The following is a 17458-nucleotide window of genomic DNA, read 5'->3' as shown; positions in this document are numbered from 1 at the left end:
AATGACAACCTTACACTACGTAAAACCTTCAGAATAGGCTATGTTGTATTCCCCCCAAGCCCAATCTGGCACAATATGTAACCCTTCAATAAATATTTTAACTGTTTCCATTTTTTTTTGTCACGTTTCCTCATCTCAATGCACCTCTCGAAGAGAGAACTTCACAGTCTAAATGTAGCTAAATACAGGGAGACGATGCATCGGTGGCAGCAAAGCTGGACGGGCCGCAGTCGCCGTCACACAGAAAGTCACCACCTAGGCCCTATTTCGAGCCAGGAAAAACCCCTGGGGAGCACCTGACTCAGTCCGTCCGCGGCTACAGGCAAAGACAATCTTCAGAGCCATTCTGAACGAGTACTGCTAAGATTGCCTTCACTGAGCCAAGTGAAATGAATTTTTCTACACAGAGGGAAAACTCTGAATGACCGTAATATTGATGCTTGTCTATATTGAAAGTTTACACGTGTTGGACCCCTAGTTTTGAAGATAACATACGAGAGAGGGAAGGTATGTTTTGATGCAAGGCGATCCACTCCGGTTAGGCCATTAAGCAAAGTTTAATACCCAGCATGCCTCTTTCCTGCTCTCCTCCCACCCAGGCATCAAAAGGAAGTCTTTGACAATTAAAGACAAGATGAAGCCCTTGATACACACAAGTGTTCAGGAGCCGTTTATCACCGAAGTATTTTTTTATTACTTCACTGAAAAGGTATGCGGGCACAGAAGTATTTAGATTATGGCCACATCACACTAAGGCCTCTGGGCAATGAGGGCCATAACTGTTTCCGGTTTTCATGCTAACTCCAGGCCTGAATGACTTAATTAGCCCGAACATTTACACCATCTGATGTTTTAGCTACATTTCTTCATAAGCGCATGAATGACAGCCAAAGACTGTCCTTGTGTCCCTACGTGAAACATTGTACTGTGATCTAATCTACGAGCGAACCAGTGTTGGTGTGTACAGTCAGTTGGCTCATTTAGCCAGGGTAACTGGTGGAAACAAAAACCTGCATACACACTGGCTCTCCAGGACCTCCACCCCTGCACTATGAGAACACTTAGCACCCATTTCAAGTTTGAATGGCCTGAGCTCTTTTAAAATAAAAAAGAGCAATTCATAGTGTTCAACTGAGAATATTACTTAAATATCTCGATTCCTGTGTAAATAATGTCCGTTGGTTTCACAGTTTACTATTTTTGTAAGGGCTATTCAATAACATTTCTGTTTTGTGTCCTTAAAAAGAGGCCCAAAAAATAAATGAATCTTTCAATAATATCATAGTGCTAAGCTCTACTTTGACATACCAGCTTCTTTCAGAAAAAAGACTCTCCTTTTAACAGAGTCTGTACTAGAAAAAGCAGACCACAGACAAGGCAGCCCTCACCACAAATCGACAACCATCACCCGGTCATGCTCAGCAGCTTCAATCCCTAGCCAACTGAATTATTTATCTGACTGCCAAGTGATGTCAGAAGCACTTAGAGTTTAGATTTTGGAGTTTAAAATTGAGAGAATGACTTGATTCATTTTTTGGTGCCTCCTTAGTTGCGTTTTTCTATCTTAACCTATGTAGCCCATCTTTTTTGTACTGCCTTGCTTTTGTTCCTGTTGCACATAAGGTAGACGTTTGGTGTTTATTTGGTAATGCCTGGTTTACTGGTCTCTGGTCATTTTCAGTCTAATGTCTTTCTAAATGCCTTTTTTGTTGTTGTTAATTTTATGTAGTGAGCCTAAATCCATGAGCCAGTGTACGATTATTATTTCTGTTCATCTTTCTGTCATTATGCACTTCTTTAAATTTCTACTTGCAGATTCCACCAGTTTACAGTTTAATTGTCCACTTAAAGTGAAAATCCTTAATATTTTCATATTAGAAAATGGCACGTTGTACATTTTCAAGCTGGCATATTTCTAGCGATATCAATTCAATGTGTTGACACTGCTGTTTTCCAGTGTCAACAATCCCGCCAATTATGATGCACATACAGGAACTTGCATGCCGAATGCAAAAGAGCAAGCTTCTAAAATCCAAAAAGCGTCTTTTACAAAATGTTTGATATGCTGCTCAATGTCACACCACTTCTTTGGTTGTCTCTAGGCAGTCTTCTTTCTCCAAAATACGCTTCTGTTGGATTATCATCCAAAAAAAAAAAAACGTACTCCACCTGCTTAGGAGCCCTAGTAATAGCTTCAATTTGAAAGGAACTGTTATTTGGAGTATGAAAATCAACTGTTATGACCAGCAGTTACCACAGATGTCACCAAATCCACCAAAACTGAAATGTTAAGGATAGCCAAATTTTGGATGTTTAATTAGAATTAGTATCGATTATACAGAATATTATATAATTTGTCATTTTAACTGTTTCAATAATAGAATGGCCTTTTGGAGTTTTCTGGTCCTTTTCTTGGTGCTATAAGGAGGTTTACAAGAGTTTACATATTTAGAAAATTCTAAAATCTCTTCTAACTCAATAATATTCTTCAGGTGAACTTGTAAAGGTAAACAATTTTTTTATGCCAGTCCATTGATAAAGTAAATCTTTACTGTAATCTGAAAAGTAAAGGTTTGGTGTAAATAAAGTTTCCAGTTACTTGATGATGATTCAAAATAGTAATCCCTAAACTTTTTTTATTTTACATGTATTAACAGATTTATTTTTCAACATGTTTTAAAATGAACCTATCAATGCCAAATAGATTTAGTAACACATGTATTAGTAATTAGTAACATAGTTCTAAATTCTAACTGCTTTACTGGCTTTCTTGTTCTTTGCTGTTTGCAACACTGCCGTTTTCAGTAGTTTGGTTTCTTCCTCAGTAAAACATTTAATTTAGTGTAATTGAGAGCAGCCAGAACATTTTTTCTTTTCAATTTTGTGAAAGCACAGGGCACAATCATTTGGAGCTAACACATGCACTCAAGATAAATGTCAGCAGTCTTAACACTGAAATATTTATAGAGGAATTAATGGAACCTTTAAATTAGATCATATCACTGTCAAAATGACTTTGACAAATTAAGTTAAACACACACTCCTGAATTTGACATCTGGTACTACTGTAGCTAACTAATTTGAGAAATTAATTGGCCGTCAAGCAGTATCCTGACCTGAATTTGCATATAGGGCTGCCTTTTCTCTTAAAATAATCAATCAGATTTCTGAAGTTAAACAAAGAAAAAAATTAATAAGGAAGCTGGCCTTAATATTTTTGCTATACATAATCCTAATAATGAAGAAAATGTACAGTAAACCCCATTTAACTTCATTAGCTGCAGTGCTTTTGTACACACTTTCCTGAAAAATGCAAGAAAATGCATACAGGAAGAAATCCATATATTGCAATCCACTGTACAATTAATATTTTAAAAAATATATAATTCAGATATACTGCATAAAACGTGCAGTGAGCCAAAAATTAATTTAAGAGAATTATTTTCAGGTTAGGATGAAAATCAATCTACTTCTAATCTTCACCTTTCATGGCATCATAGCCAGTGCAGACAAAGGTGATCTCCACGAAAAAGAACACATTTCAGAAGAGAAACACGCACATTTATACACTTTCTCCACTCTGTTTCTGGCACTTCATCAGAAGTCTGTCCCACACGGAGGGCAACGTGTGGTGTGGAGGAGATTTGGACCCTCCCCCCAAAACAACCCTTTTCATAAACATTCCTTTAGTAAAGAAAGCATCGGATAGATAAATGGCAATTATCGTTTTCAGTATTCCTGTTAGGCCTGCCGACTATATGTGTTGCACGTGACTGCTTTGTGTGCTTTTGTCTGCTGATGTGCTCATGATCACAAATTGTGCATCTGTAGCAAAATTAAGTGATGCAGCCAATTTTCTAACAATTCTGAGGTTCATGAATAACAATGGATTTCTATTTTCAACTAGGGCAATACACTGAATTGGCCCAATGAATGGCTAAAACCAGACCCTACAATGCATTTTAATAAATTTAAAACGGTAGAATGAAATCTTGCCAAGGGAAAAACAGCTTAGCATAACTAACCTTGACATTTTAAATGATAAGAGCAAAACAGATAAATGCTGAACTGATAAATAACAGGCTGATTAACTGGGATCCTTTATGCTCTTTTCAGTTTTCAGAATTATTTTGCCTGTGCCTGATATCCGTGTCCTGCCAGCTGATCCAATTTAATGAGCTGGTTATGAAGTAGCTAAGCAGACAGAAGTAGATCATTGGTCTGCTGAGTGGCTCATCCTGTTAAAGTGTCTATCCTTTTTCAGTTTTGGTGGAATTGCCTTCATCTGTGATGACTGGTGGTTGTTTTCAACTTCCAAATACCAGAGTTCCATTTGAAACGAAACAAGAGCATTTTTGCCTGTGCTTATTTTTCTTTAAAGATAATCTAGCAGTAGCATATTTCAGATAAATAAGACTGCCTGCAGAAAACCAACAATGCCATCTGACATAGTAATATTGAGCAACATATCAAACCTCATTTTAAAGATGCTTTTTAGATTTTCCCATTCGGCACGCAGGTTCCTGTGTGTATGTCATCACACTTGAATACTTGGTGGGACTGTCACACCCAACACCACCAGAGGGAAACAGCATATACATGAGCAATTACAGAATGCAATGACACTGATATTGCTACAAAAATGCCAGTGTGAAAAGGTATCAAACCTGGCATTTCTTAATATGAAAAAATTAAAGGGGCTGTTCACCCAAAAATTAAATTAAGGTATGATTCCACTTAGCAACTTAAGTTAGCAGCTTACTTTATTAAAGTGCATAACAGCGTTAAATTCATGTTTCAGATATTAATCCGTGTAATATATGTTATATAACAAAACGTGAAACTCGTTTAAGTTTATGTTAACTGCAGATGTTATTTTCTGCACAAAAAGAAAACCCTATGGGAAAAAGCATTGAAAATCTGTACAGGGAACTCATGGGTAAAAAATGCTAACTTCCAGGTTTTAGGACTACAAACTGCAACACTCCATGGCATACCTTGGTTGAAACGTGTATTGTGGTCGGAGTAATCGATGAAACCAGGCACAAATTAAGCTCTGTGGATGTTTGTGAGTAACCGTGTGATTATGTTTGGAAAGAGACCTTGCTGTTGAATTTTTTGAGGGTAAATTTTTGGCGCTTTCAGGCACAAGGATGGACTTGCACAGTCTGTTTTATCAGGGTGAGCTGCAGCAAATATCTAGAAAACTCATCACACTGCAGCAAAACCATCTGAGTGGACAGATACTACTCCGAGTGAGTAGAAACATACCTTAAATTCATTTTTGGGTGAACTGGCCCTTTAAGGACTATTATTTAAGATACTGCTCCAGGTCATGGATGGGTCCCTTGGTTAGATATGGATTCTGGACCACGCTAATGACCGCTAGGCCCAACAGCCTAGCACCCACAAGGGCACCCACAAGTCTGCCTGTTAAGCTCAGCACGAGGGGTCTTCCTCTGACTCGAGTCTGTACAAGCGGACTTACAAAATATCGTGAGATAAGAAGGGTCAGTTGGCACTGTGTACTTCGAAGGACAGCACATGCTTGCCTGCATTCTCCCAAACTGATAGTGGAGGCTGCATCAGTGAGCGATGATGAAATGATTGAAGAGGAGTAGAAATTAAACTGGCTTTGAAATCTTATAAAATAGGTCATTCAAACCTTCCCTGAATTTATTCTGCCTACTGCTCCCACTTGTGATACTACTCAGACCGCAGACAGTAATGTTCGAGGAAGAGCATGAGTCACGTCTCAGATAATATGAGATTTTCCCAGCAGCCCAAGCAGAGCAGAAATCACCAAGAAAAGTGACGTGAACCAAACAAGCAACCAAGCAACTCAGCAACTAAGCGACTGAGCAGTAGGGGTGAGGTTTAGGGGGGACTGCAGGGGTGGGTTGGAAAATAGCACAGACTGAAGTGGGAAGTAACTTTTATATGTGATATCTGTATAGATTCTTTTCCAAAATGTTCCCTATTGGTGTAGAAGTTCTGTAAAATAAACTGACTTACAGTAGATCTGGAAAACTCACAAATACTATAAAAAGTTTGTACTGTAATTAGATAGCTTAATTTAATGTTTTAAATAATTGTTTGTTTGCATTCAATCCCAAAGTAATAATAAAGAAAACTTAATGTGCACACACACAGACTGTCGCCAATTTCAATTTATGAATTCTCTAATTTGGAAAATGGAAATGCAGCACCCACACACCCCAAAAGACAACTACTTTTGCTGGAAGCTAAAAAGCTATTTGCAAAGATAAATAAATAAAGTTCACTTTATTCCTCCAAGTCACTGAAAATAAAATTCCCACTAGAATGAAAGGAAATGCAGTAGCTCTGAAGTTACAGGCAGCAATACACACAAATATTAGTTATATTATAGTTATGTTTGCCAAGTTACTTTTCTTTGATGAATTACATTTTGTCAGCGAAAACACATCTATGTGCTTCATACTGTTTGAAAATGTAATAATGGAAATCAAAATTAATTCATATGACAACTGAGTGCAAGTCCTGTCTTGTCATTGCTCTGTATCAGCCATACCCTTTTATACCAGCTTTGGACTTATGAATATTACACTTAAAAGAAAAAAAACTTTTATATATTTTTATAAAATATTTTGTATATGCATTTATAAGCCCATGAAATGTAAGACGGTTCCCAAGAACAGCATGGTCACTCTCCCAGCCAACATTTTCCCCTCTTAATTGCAGCAATCAGAACATAATTAGCATAGTGCGGACAAAGATTGAACTGCACCGAGACCTTAAATTAAGGATCAATGGTGTCAATGTATTAACTTGCATGAAGGGGCTTTACAGATCTTCTCCCTGATTCTACACCAGGATCCGCAGTGACATCACCCTGTTCTGTGTGCGTGCACGTAGGTTAATGGTATGAACATTCGAATAAGTATGTCTTCATTTCCTACACCCATTAAACACGTTTACCGTTCCAAATGTCACAAATTAACAGCAATGTAATTTAAATGTAAAATGTATGATTACATGTTTAAAACCGATTGCAGTAATGACATCAGGTGCATAGGAAAAAATAATCTGTGAATTTGTCAATTAGTAAGGTGCAAGACACACCGCATTGCCTGTTAAGGGAAGACCTTTTCCCCCACAATGCCGTGGTTAATTAAACCCTTTAATGCACTCAATTCTGTTTATGTTCCAGGTCCATTAAGGCATTTACTGACACGTACGTGAATTATAGCAACAGAATACCGATCTATATGCCGCACGAGGAGCTCATAAAACATACATATACATCCGTGAGAGATCTGGCGTAGGTGATGGAGCGACAGCAAATCGCCCGCGACAGGCTCACATCACAGCCTGTTAATACAACCCTGTGCACACGCTCACAAACTGCTCCGAATCATAACGACGCAGACCTTCCATTAAGAAGCCTCAACAGGGAGTCTGCCTTTGTGAATTAGGAGCAGGCATCAATTGCACACAATTGTTGGGCTTTTGCTTTGACTTCCCCTTAGAACAGATATAATTAATTAGGGTATACGCCCTTAATTTTCCTGAGCGTGTCTGGTACAATGGAACTTCTACAGCCACGTATCTAGGTCATTGTGCTTTCCCCCTTCACATGTAGCAAAGGCTATTTTTTGCTTACGTTTTACTTCTATATCCTGGTACCTCAGAACCAACCAACCGCATTTATATGTCAACATCAGTCGGAGACAGGAGGCGCATCGCTAAAACAGGGTTTGTTGACAAACGACATCCAGCTGAGAATTTGTTTCAGCTTGGAGGTGCTGGTGCTCGATTCAAAATGTCAGGGGAAGTTCCAGACTCTGACCGCTGCATATGTAAGGCACAGCATGAGGCACCCAACGCTGAACGCCTGAATGCAGAAAGAGAAAATGTAGCGGCGGCAGAATAGATATTGACGGGCTCTTCGCATTGTGGTGTTAACAAGGATGCACCGTCATGCAGCTTCATACCTCATGAATAAAACATCCCTTCAGAGGAAATGTGTGAATCTCAATTCACTGCACACACATACGCACACGCACGCACACACACACACGCACACACGTACACACACAGAAACACACGCACAGACAGACACACACACAAACAGACACACACATACACACGCACACACACACACTCACACACACACAGATACACACGTGTATACATACACACACACAGACAGACACACATGCACACACGCACACACCTGCACACATACAATCAGACACACACACATACAGCACACACACACACACACAGACATACCCACACACACACACAAACAGACACCCACACACACACACACACACACACACTCACACACGCAGCACATCAGCCAAAGCCGTGAAAACAGAAGAGACCCTGTAGAGGGCTGAGTGCTAAGCTGGATTCCACTGGGACGGCTGCAGCGGCAGCTCTGACAGGAGCTGTGGGAGCCCCTGGGAGAAAGCGGAGTGGAGCGGCGGAGGCTCACCTAGATCTGAGAAAACCTGGATTTCCCGCCTTCTTCTGTGGTGCAGGGGGCCCCCCACCTACAAAAGAGGGGCCCATTAAAGTTTCACAGGCCGACGCCTTCCGCAGATCGGGTTTTACCCACACACCGGCCCGCCGTCTCACGTCTCTCGCGGCAACCCGACACTTTGGCGACCCCACCCTCGCGGCTCAAATACGTTGCCAGCACAAAAATGTCCCCCCGACTCCCAATTTGGCTACCGTCACGGTCGCAGGTGTTTTTGGAGGTTTTTGCCCAGCTGTTTGTAGAGGTGGAGGGATGGCCTGACTCTACTCGTAGCCCTGCTGGCACACGTGGAGCGGAGGGGAGATATTTATTCCCCTGGCACGCCGTAAATACAGACAAAGGAATTCTGCAGAGGGCGGGGTGGGGGACTCGGAAAAGGTCAGGCAATTAAAACACACTGAACACCTGGCATCGCAACGCAGAATCCTCACTGTTCCGCTCCGTACGTCCGTGACTTCCAGGCAGAGAACAATGCCATTTCAACAGTGAAAGAAACCAGGCCGCTTCCCTTAAGGGATCAGCCCGTGGGTATCTCCACATCAGCCAATCAGGGCCGGCCAGGGACCCAAACAAATGTGCGTAAATTGCATTACCATGGCAGCGAAGGATTTACCATTTTAAAAGTCAAACTGCAGACACCATGAGAACTCCTCTCCATTTTCCATTGCAAACCACAACACTGTAGCCTTGACAAAGCGTAACTCTAAGGGCTCTGTTTCAACGGTCGAAAGCGCAATGTGCTAGTACACTTAGGGCGTGGCCACGCCCACTTTTGCTAGTTTGACAGCAGATCAATTAAACCAATCAAATAAACCACTCCTCCTGCTTACCAGGCTATGGATGAAGCAGCTCTCCTGGCGGCTGATTCCTCCTCAGCGGCGATGCTGGTGCGTTTCGATTCGTTAACCGGACAGGCAGTTCACAACCACGCTCCCATAATGTGCCCTCATTTATGTCTGAGACGCTCACGACTTTTGGTAATGCTATGCAACACGCCACAAAGGAATGTTCAGGCCAGCTGACAGCCGTACCGTAATTTTACACCTGTCTTATGCAAACATTTGAAGTGCATTTTCGGTTCTCGAAACTCGTCTCTGTTAGGCCACAGTGCGTGTTTATGTGAGTTTTCCAATGAATTACAATTCGAGCACTACATACATGTCATCAGACACGATAGCCATTGTCCCAAAATTGTCCATTTGCCAATTTTATTCCTCATTACTGCGATTGCCTAATTTCTATCCATATTATGACTGTTGATTATGACATGTCGTCATTTTTATTGTGTATTTCTGGTATATACAATAATAATCTTTCACATTGTCATTCTTATATTTTTATGCATGTGTGTGTGTGCAACTGTGTGTGTAACAGACAGAGGCATGTATGCGCATTGCATACTTGCCAATGCAGGCACATTACCATCTTCACATTGTGTCCTTAAAACAACAGTAAAACTGTCACATGTCTTATGACCAGGGCATCGGTTGGCCATACCACAAAAGCTTGCAGCTGCATCAAAATAGCAATAGGCAGACAATTACCACAACCACACCTCACTTTGCGGTCAACCCCCCCGCGTGGGGGCAAGGTCATGTGCTAACTTAACAGCATAGGCGCTAGACGGGAAATGACAACAGTGTCAGGCTGAAACTAGCCAGGACACTTGCGTTTTGGAGTCGAAGCCAGAGCCCTAACGATCGCACACAAAGGTGGTAGAAGGAGACTTTTCTGCTTTTCAGCAATAATGTGATTTTACGCGACTCTCGGTGCCAGGTGCGCGGCTTCCACGATGTCTCGTAAGACATTTAAAGGTCAGGGAGGAGGAACGAGTCTCACGAGAGGACCAGTGTTCGGCCGCATATTCATTTGCTTTCAGGCATCCGTGTCGCTCTGCTTATTAAGGTCTGCAAGAAGCCAGAGACGGAGAATTTTACGGCCTCAAAGAGCTGGGAACTGTATCCAAACTCGGCTCACTCCGACGGCCGTGGGGCACGAGTGCCGTTGTTTCACATTCCTCATTCTGCTCGGAGTGCAGCTCTGAATAACGTGCGGTGGCTCACGGAGCTGACATCTGCCTGGCTGTCGGACACACTTCTGACCCGTCAGATAACCTGCGTGAGGGCACCTGTGACAGGTTTCATCAGGGGGAGACTCCCAGGAGAACTGCAGTGCCGCGCTGGCGCTCGCACACCAACAGCGGGGGGAAAGAGACAGGGAGACACGCGCGGCGTTTGTCGTTTCTCATCTTCCGCGGTGTCAACTGCCGGCTTCCTCAGCCGCAGGACTGACAGGAAGTCTCCAGCGCCGCTAAGCACTTTACATTCAAACAGAGAGACCGTTAAAATAGCGATGCGAGCGCCAATCTGCAACTGCAATAGGCCAGAAAGGCTCTTCGCACCAACTGAGAATCAGAGGTGCCATTTTCACTGTTCAAAAACCAACCGAAATGTTCTTTCTCCTGCACACATGTGAATCTCTTTGAATTAATTTCTGTTGTATCTCCTAAATATTGTTATCAAATGTTTGATTCTCCGCGCGGCAGATGAGTCAACAGATTCTACCAAGCGCTGATGGATGTTATGCCGAACGAAGTGGCCTCCCAGCTTGACAGGGCTCAAGACTGAAGGGAACAACCTGACTTTCCCGTTCATGGCTCTTCATTGATTTTGCCCATTGTTCTTCGGGTAAATCTGGAAGTGGGCGGGCCTGTGCCAACTAGGCCACTCCCCCTGATGAGCCAGTGTGGTGCAGCAGCCCTGGCTGGCCCAATAAGACCAGCATGCTGACCAATCCAAGCACAGCCCCCAGAGATGTGAGCGTCACTGTTGTGACGTCCCCATTGTGATGTCACTGTTATCGCTTCTGCGTGGTGCTTTGGACACTGCCATCAATCACCCTGTGAGCAGCTTCTTTTCACTGGTCATTGGTGAATTGGGCTGTAACAGGCAGGAGCATGAGGGTGCCACAGACCCCATTACTTTCAGCCATACCCAAAGCACTTTCTCCATTCAGGCTCCAGGCACAGGGCCAGCGTGTGCCAACTTAACCACCGGTTATGCGTGGGCAGTTCATTCTGAGCCAGGTTGAACTAAAATTCCACAAAGTGCATTTCATCAAAATTTATAAATATTTGCAGGAGCATCCGATCCGTCTGATATTCTCAAAAAGAAAAGAACACATTTCATTAATATAAATAGACAGAATCGCAATAATATGTAAAATCAGAGGACTGGAACTGAGGCATCTGAATTGCAAAATAATGCAAAACCGAACCAAATAAGCAATAACAAATCACAACAGTTGCAATTATTTTAAGGATGCTTTACCAGAAATGCTCTCCCTGGTAATTTATTTTCCGGTAATTTTATGTACCCCATTTACCGCATTACTCCAGCGCGAGAGAAAAGCTCAGCCATCTTAGTCAGTGCTATTAATGGGGGCCATCATAATCAGTGTACGCTGCAACACAAACAAAGAGCTGGTACGAAATGAAATATCCTGGCCGAGTACAAACATTATCGATGGGTTTTCTATTTTTATTTAAAAAAGACAGAATAATGTGAGTCTGGCTGTGTAGAAAACTGCAGCTATGAAGACGTGGAAACAAGCTGACATTATTACTGTATGAAATAAAGCAGGGGGTGGGAGTGTTATAGAAGCAGGGAGCTCTCCAATGAGTGTTTCACCCACTGGCTAAAGGAAGACACCACCTCTCTGACAGTAAGTCCAGCCGAATCATTCCCATCTCTGTGGAGCCCAGCACTGCCCACTGTGGAGAAGAATAAGTTCACTAAACGTGTCCAGCGTGTTATCTAACAAATCAAAATTACATAAGGAATGCAGCCAGCACTGACAATTCATTAATCAGATTTTACTCAATCTGATGTCTGAACTATTACATTTCCCTGCTCAAATTAATTAGATTTGAAATGAAACTTGTTTTCAGACTCCCTGCAACAAGCCAGTGTTTTTGTAATCCAAACCCGAGCCCTAAGAGCACGTTTAGATGGTTATCCTGAAGCCATTTACATTGTTAAGAGCACGTAATTCGTTTGGAACCAATTTAATTGAAATGTTCAGTGATTTTGTCCAGATTGTTTCTGCCTCTGGTCTCTGGCCAGCAAAGCAAGGTCGCTCTCACCAGCAACAGAGAGGAGAGGAGTAATCAAAAACTAAAAATGATTTATGGGGTTGGTAAGAGACTACTAAATCATTCAAATGAGCTTGTCTCACTGCTGATAAAAGCAACAAAAACAGACATTTGAACTTTGAACAGCTACTCTGTAAAGCTAAAAAAAAACAACAAATATTGCACATAGGTAAGTTTCACAAGTTTTATAAAACAGACGTTGAATTGGCTCAACATTGTTTCAAAATGAATTTTAAATGAACTATGCATCATTACTAGCAAAGAGCTTGCTACATTGGGCCATACTGAGATGCTTGCTTTCAAGTGCTCCTACTGTACATGGCAGGCTTGGGTATATTAACGAGGTGTGACACAGACAGCTCACACTGCTACTGGAATGTCATTTACACTTTAGTATCGGATCAGAATCATTGCGGAGGACAATATGTTAGCGTGGAAAGCAGGAAATACGGCAGAACGCCAAAGGACTGGCGTCAGGATGCCAGGAAACTGCGGAACCTGTGCTATGTAAACTTGCCTTGACAAAACACTGTCACTGAGCGCAGCAGGCGTCTATTAGCCATTCTCCTGTTGTATCTTAAACAATGGCCTACGCAGAAAACCATGACTACATATTTATTTATAAAATCGCACTCTGACATGGATATAATCGTATCTCTACGTACATTTGATACCAGATGTAAGTACGTCGCTTGCTGGATATGTGGAGGTAGGCTATAGTCGGCTGTGTTCGGGCTTCAATACTATCTAGAGGAAGATGGCTGCCATTGGTTGCATTCAAAAGAAGGGTAATGGTAACACATGTTCACATGAGTTCTACGTCACAAGTTTTATATATCACAGATGCGTAAGATGCAGAAACCAACTTAAGCTACTTTTTTCGGTGTCCATTTTTTAAATTTATAAATCAGGCGTAAAATTGGGAAAAGATTACGTTTAAGTGTAGGGACATTTTTATGACTGTGGTCCCACGTCTGCATTGTTGTAGGCTGCAATTTAAAGCGAAAAACCACCATTTTCAATAATGCCTCTACAAAACGCTCACAGCTATTCGTGGAAGTTGGACAGGATTTTCTCATTTGAATCCCTATGGACCCGTCTTTTTCACCCAGCTGAACCACGGCACCTGGCTATTCTGATGTAAAGCGTTACAATTTGGCCGCCAAACTGTTTGATACCAAACCAAGTTGTTGTGATACTGCTAGTATCTGCAATGTAAAAACAGGATTTTAAGCATTAAAACTGTGGTCAATCTGGGACTACAGATTGCATATCATATCATACTGAATAGAACTCAATTTCTTGACCGAAGGGTTTTGCATTACATGATCTGGCTCAACTCAATGTACAATTACATTACTGTTGTTACAATTAGTATTTTTCCTGCAATTCAACACAGTTTTTTTTTTTAGACAGGCAGGGCAGCTTTTAACAAACACAAAGAATGGCATCTCACTGTAAATACCACAACTAGGCTTATAAATCACAGAAAAAACTTAACGTCAAATTACTCAATTGACAATTTGACTGAAATAAAATACATAAACAGTAACGAAACAGGACAACGCACAGAGACACTTCAAATCCGAAAGCCAGTGAACAATGGGAGATCTGACTGGACTAAAATAACCTGGAGCAATCCAAGCCAAATCCCCAGATAACCTCTCTGAGCGTGAACAGCTAAGGACAGGATGCCATCAGGAGCCTCACATAGGGGGAAGAAGAGGATTCGTGTTCGCAGGTACAGTAGCACTGGGGTCCTGATGGTGGAGCTCACAGGACTGTGAGGTCCGGCACCACGGAGGCCGAAGGACACACCAGCGCCTCTGAGACCAGCGGGGACTTCCTCCTGGCAGCAGGCGTAACCACGGTAACCCCAGCCAGCTGCATTAAATCCTCCGAGGGTTTAACGCCCCTCCCCTTTCCCCAACGGGAGTATTCCTCACGAGTGTGGACAACAACAGTGCTTGGGCGAGGGTCATAATGAGGTCACCGTAATAGACCCTAAACAAAACAACATCTGTGGCCAAGAATGCTTCTCCAAAGGGACCAGTCATTCTCGCCTGGATTTAACTGTCCACCCCTTTCAACTGTTTGCCATCGAGTGAGCCAGACCAGGGGGATTAGCAGAGCCGTTCACCCTGCGCTAGGACACGGTAATCTGAGCGTCTGACTCCAGATTTTAATCTTCCTTGTGGAGAAGGCGTTCTGTGGCTAAGTGTCTAATAGGTTACATAACACCTAGCACCAAACTGATGTCTGACGGTTTCACATGTAGGGAAAGACGAAGGACACAGTTGCCACTAATAAGATCTCACTGTGGATCTGTTTTATGTTTGTATTCTAAAGTGGGAAGAAAAATTCCCTCTGACATCTGACAATTTCATCAACCGTCCTCTTGCCTATGAACCACAACGTATCACAAAATAATTTGAATTAGACATGGATTTTTAGACTTTTAGATAGTATTCATTGCATAATATGTGATGCTTAGTAAATGAAATTGTACAGTGAGCTCCATAATGTTTGGGACAAAGACATATTTTTCTTTATTTGGTTCTGTACTCTTTCTGTACTCTGTACGGTACTATTTAAGGGTATTTTCATACATTTTGGTTTCACCATGAAGAAATTACAGCAAACATATATATATAGTCGCTCCATTTCAGGACACCATAATGTCTGGGACAAATGGCTTCTCGGGTGTTTATATGTTTATATGTTTAGTCAGATGTGTTCAATTTCTTCATTAGTGCAGGTATAAGAGGGCTTTCAGTATCTAGTCTTGATTCTAGGCTTTTGATTGCCTTTGAGGTTTTTGAAGTTGTGCCAATGACAGTCAAGGAAGCCATTATGAGATTGAGAAATAAGAAAAACAGTCAGAGACATAGACCAACCCTTAGGCTTACCAAAATCAACTGATTGGAACATCATTAAGATGAAAGAGTACTGGTGAACTCAGTAAATGCAAAGGGCCTGGTAGGCCAAGAAAGACCTCAACAGTTGATGACCAAATAATTCTCACCATAATGAAGAACAACCCCCAAACACCCTGTCTGACAGATCAAAAACACTCTTCAAGCATGGATTTTTCAGTGACTACTATTTGTCAGTGAACTAATGAACAGAACTACAGAGGCTACACTGCAAGATGCAAACCACTAGTAAGCAACAAAAACAGAATGTGCAGTTTACAGTTTGCTAAGGAAGTTAGCTACTTTATATCAAGTATGCTTGGTATACAATTTTTTCACAGGAATAACAATGTTACATGAAGCGAAAAAGTTTTTGTTTTGTGCAATTTATTGTAAATAAAAACATTATTTCGGATTTCATATTATAAGCGAATTATATTCAGTTACTAAACTTAAGCATCATTGTGTTCGTGTACACCAAGTCCTTGGTCTAGGAGTGCACCAAAAGGATATTTTAGGACAGTTTTGTTCAAGGAAAGACTTTTATACCACAGTCCACCCATTTTCCTTGATCATTTGCTAGGTGATCGGCCCCTATTGAGCTAATTAATCACTGCTTCATCACACCCAGTTTTCTTGTGATGTGTTCAACAAAAGCAGCGACAGACAAGCAGCAGATTTCACATGAATTACAGGGTACAGTGTCTGTTTGCTGAAAACGCAGAGCTCAGACTGCGAGCGCCTTTCAACTGGTAATCCAAACAACATCGCAAATGTCACTTCTCCTTTGTATGCTCCAGCCTGATGTATTGTTTTAAACCCTAACAACTGTAATTAATCAGTGTCTCACAATAAAGACATATATGGCATTAGCGCTGCTCGGCGAGCTCAGTATTTATGGGATTCAGTGCACTTCTCCTTTTCCATTGTGTCTGGTTAGGCACACGGGACTTCTGTTGTGCACTGCAGTATTACAAGTTTCAGGAAATAACTAAATTCAGGTAATGCAACCTGATTTTTTTCAAAAATGTACGAAATATTTTGAGGTATGTGCATGGAAGTGAATCGTCCCACTGGCAATGTGGTTGTTTACATGAAAAATGTACAGGCAGGACAACACTGACCAAACTGCCCTTATTTATGAGTATCTGATTAGTGCATAATTGCAAATGAACGAAAGGGCATTGCTCACTTTCACCATTAAAAAATGGCCATGTATTAATTTATTATTGATAGTACATTCTCGCCAGTTGGTCATCTGAAACACTACCTGTCATGTCAAGATCCTTTCTTCCACATAGTATAAGCACATAGTCCTATGTGTTCGATTATTTTCCAAAAGTTTTAGGGACAATAGAGTATCTTAAGCTGAAAAATTGAGGCCCCCTTTTCTAAATCGTTTGGATAACTTAATATAATATATTTCGAAGAAATGCAATGAAAAGCTAGCGAAATGCTTTCGCTTTGTGACCTCCAGAGATATTTAATTCTAAAAATGACAGCTATCTCACACATTCAAAATTATGAAACCATCTGTCTTGCCTCTCAATATATACAGCACACATACATAAAGCTCATGTACCAGCAACTGAATATTGAACTTTCTATCTACCTCTCCTACATACCATGCCTCATATACAACTTGACATTTAAATCAAGTCTTCTGGGCTATGTCTCCAGGAACCCATGATGACACGCAGTTTGTGACTCACGTCTAGAGGGGCCTCCAGGTTTTTATAGTAGGCTTTCTTCAGTCGTAAAGTACTGGATATAGACCACAGTACTCCTACCTTCTGTATCAGAATGCTCCCCCATGAGCACTTATTGGCTTAATTTCCCCTGCTTATTTTAGCTCAAAAC

The 17458-nt window shown here is 41.5% G+C and overlaps 1 protein-coding gene across 6 annotated transcripts in view; it reads right to left on the bottom strand.

Moving 5' to 3' along the window:
- The window catches only part of camkk1a (calcium/calmodulin-dependent protein kinase kinase 1, alpha a), a 78163-nt gene that overhangs the window by 48981 nt on the left and 11724 nt on the right, over positions 1–17458 (bottom strand). For 2 of the 6 annotated variants that reach the window (XM_064352208.1, XM_064352210.1), the window contains one exon: positions 8486–8543. The exons of the other annotated variants lie outside the window; for them this stretch is intronic. The gene's annotated coding sequence lies outside the window, so the exon portion shown is untranslated. The remainder of the gene's footprint in view (positions 1–8485; positions 8544–17458) is intronic. 6 annotated transcript variants of the gene reach the window in all.

This window comes from Anguilla rostrata, chromosome 9, assembly GCF_018555375.3.
Source record: "Anguilla rostrata isolate EN2019 chromosome 9, ASM1855537v3, whole genome shotgun sequence".
Classification (NCBI taxonomy): domain Eukaryota; kingdom Metazoa; phylum Chordata; class Actinopteri; order Anguilliformes; family Anguillidae; genus Anguilla; species Anguilla rostrata.
Note: the sequence above shows the minus strand (reverse complement) of the source record. Positions and strands in the feature narration are given on the sequence as shown.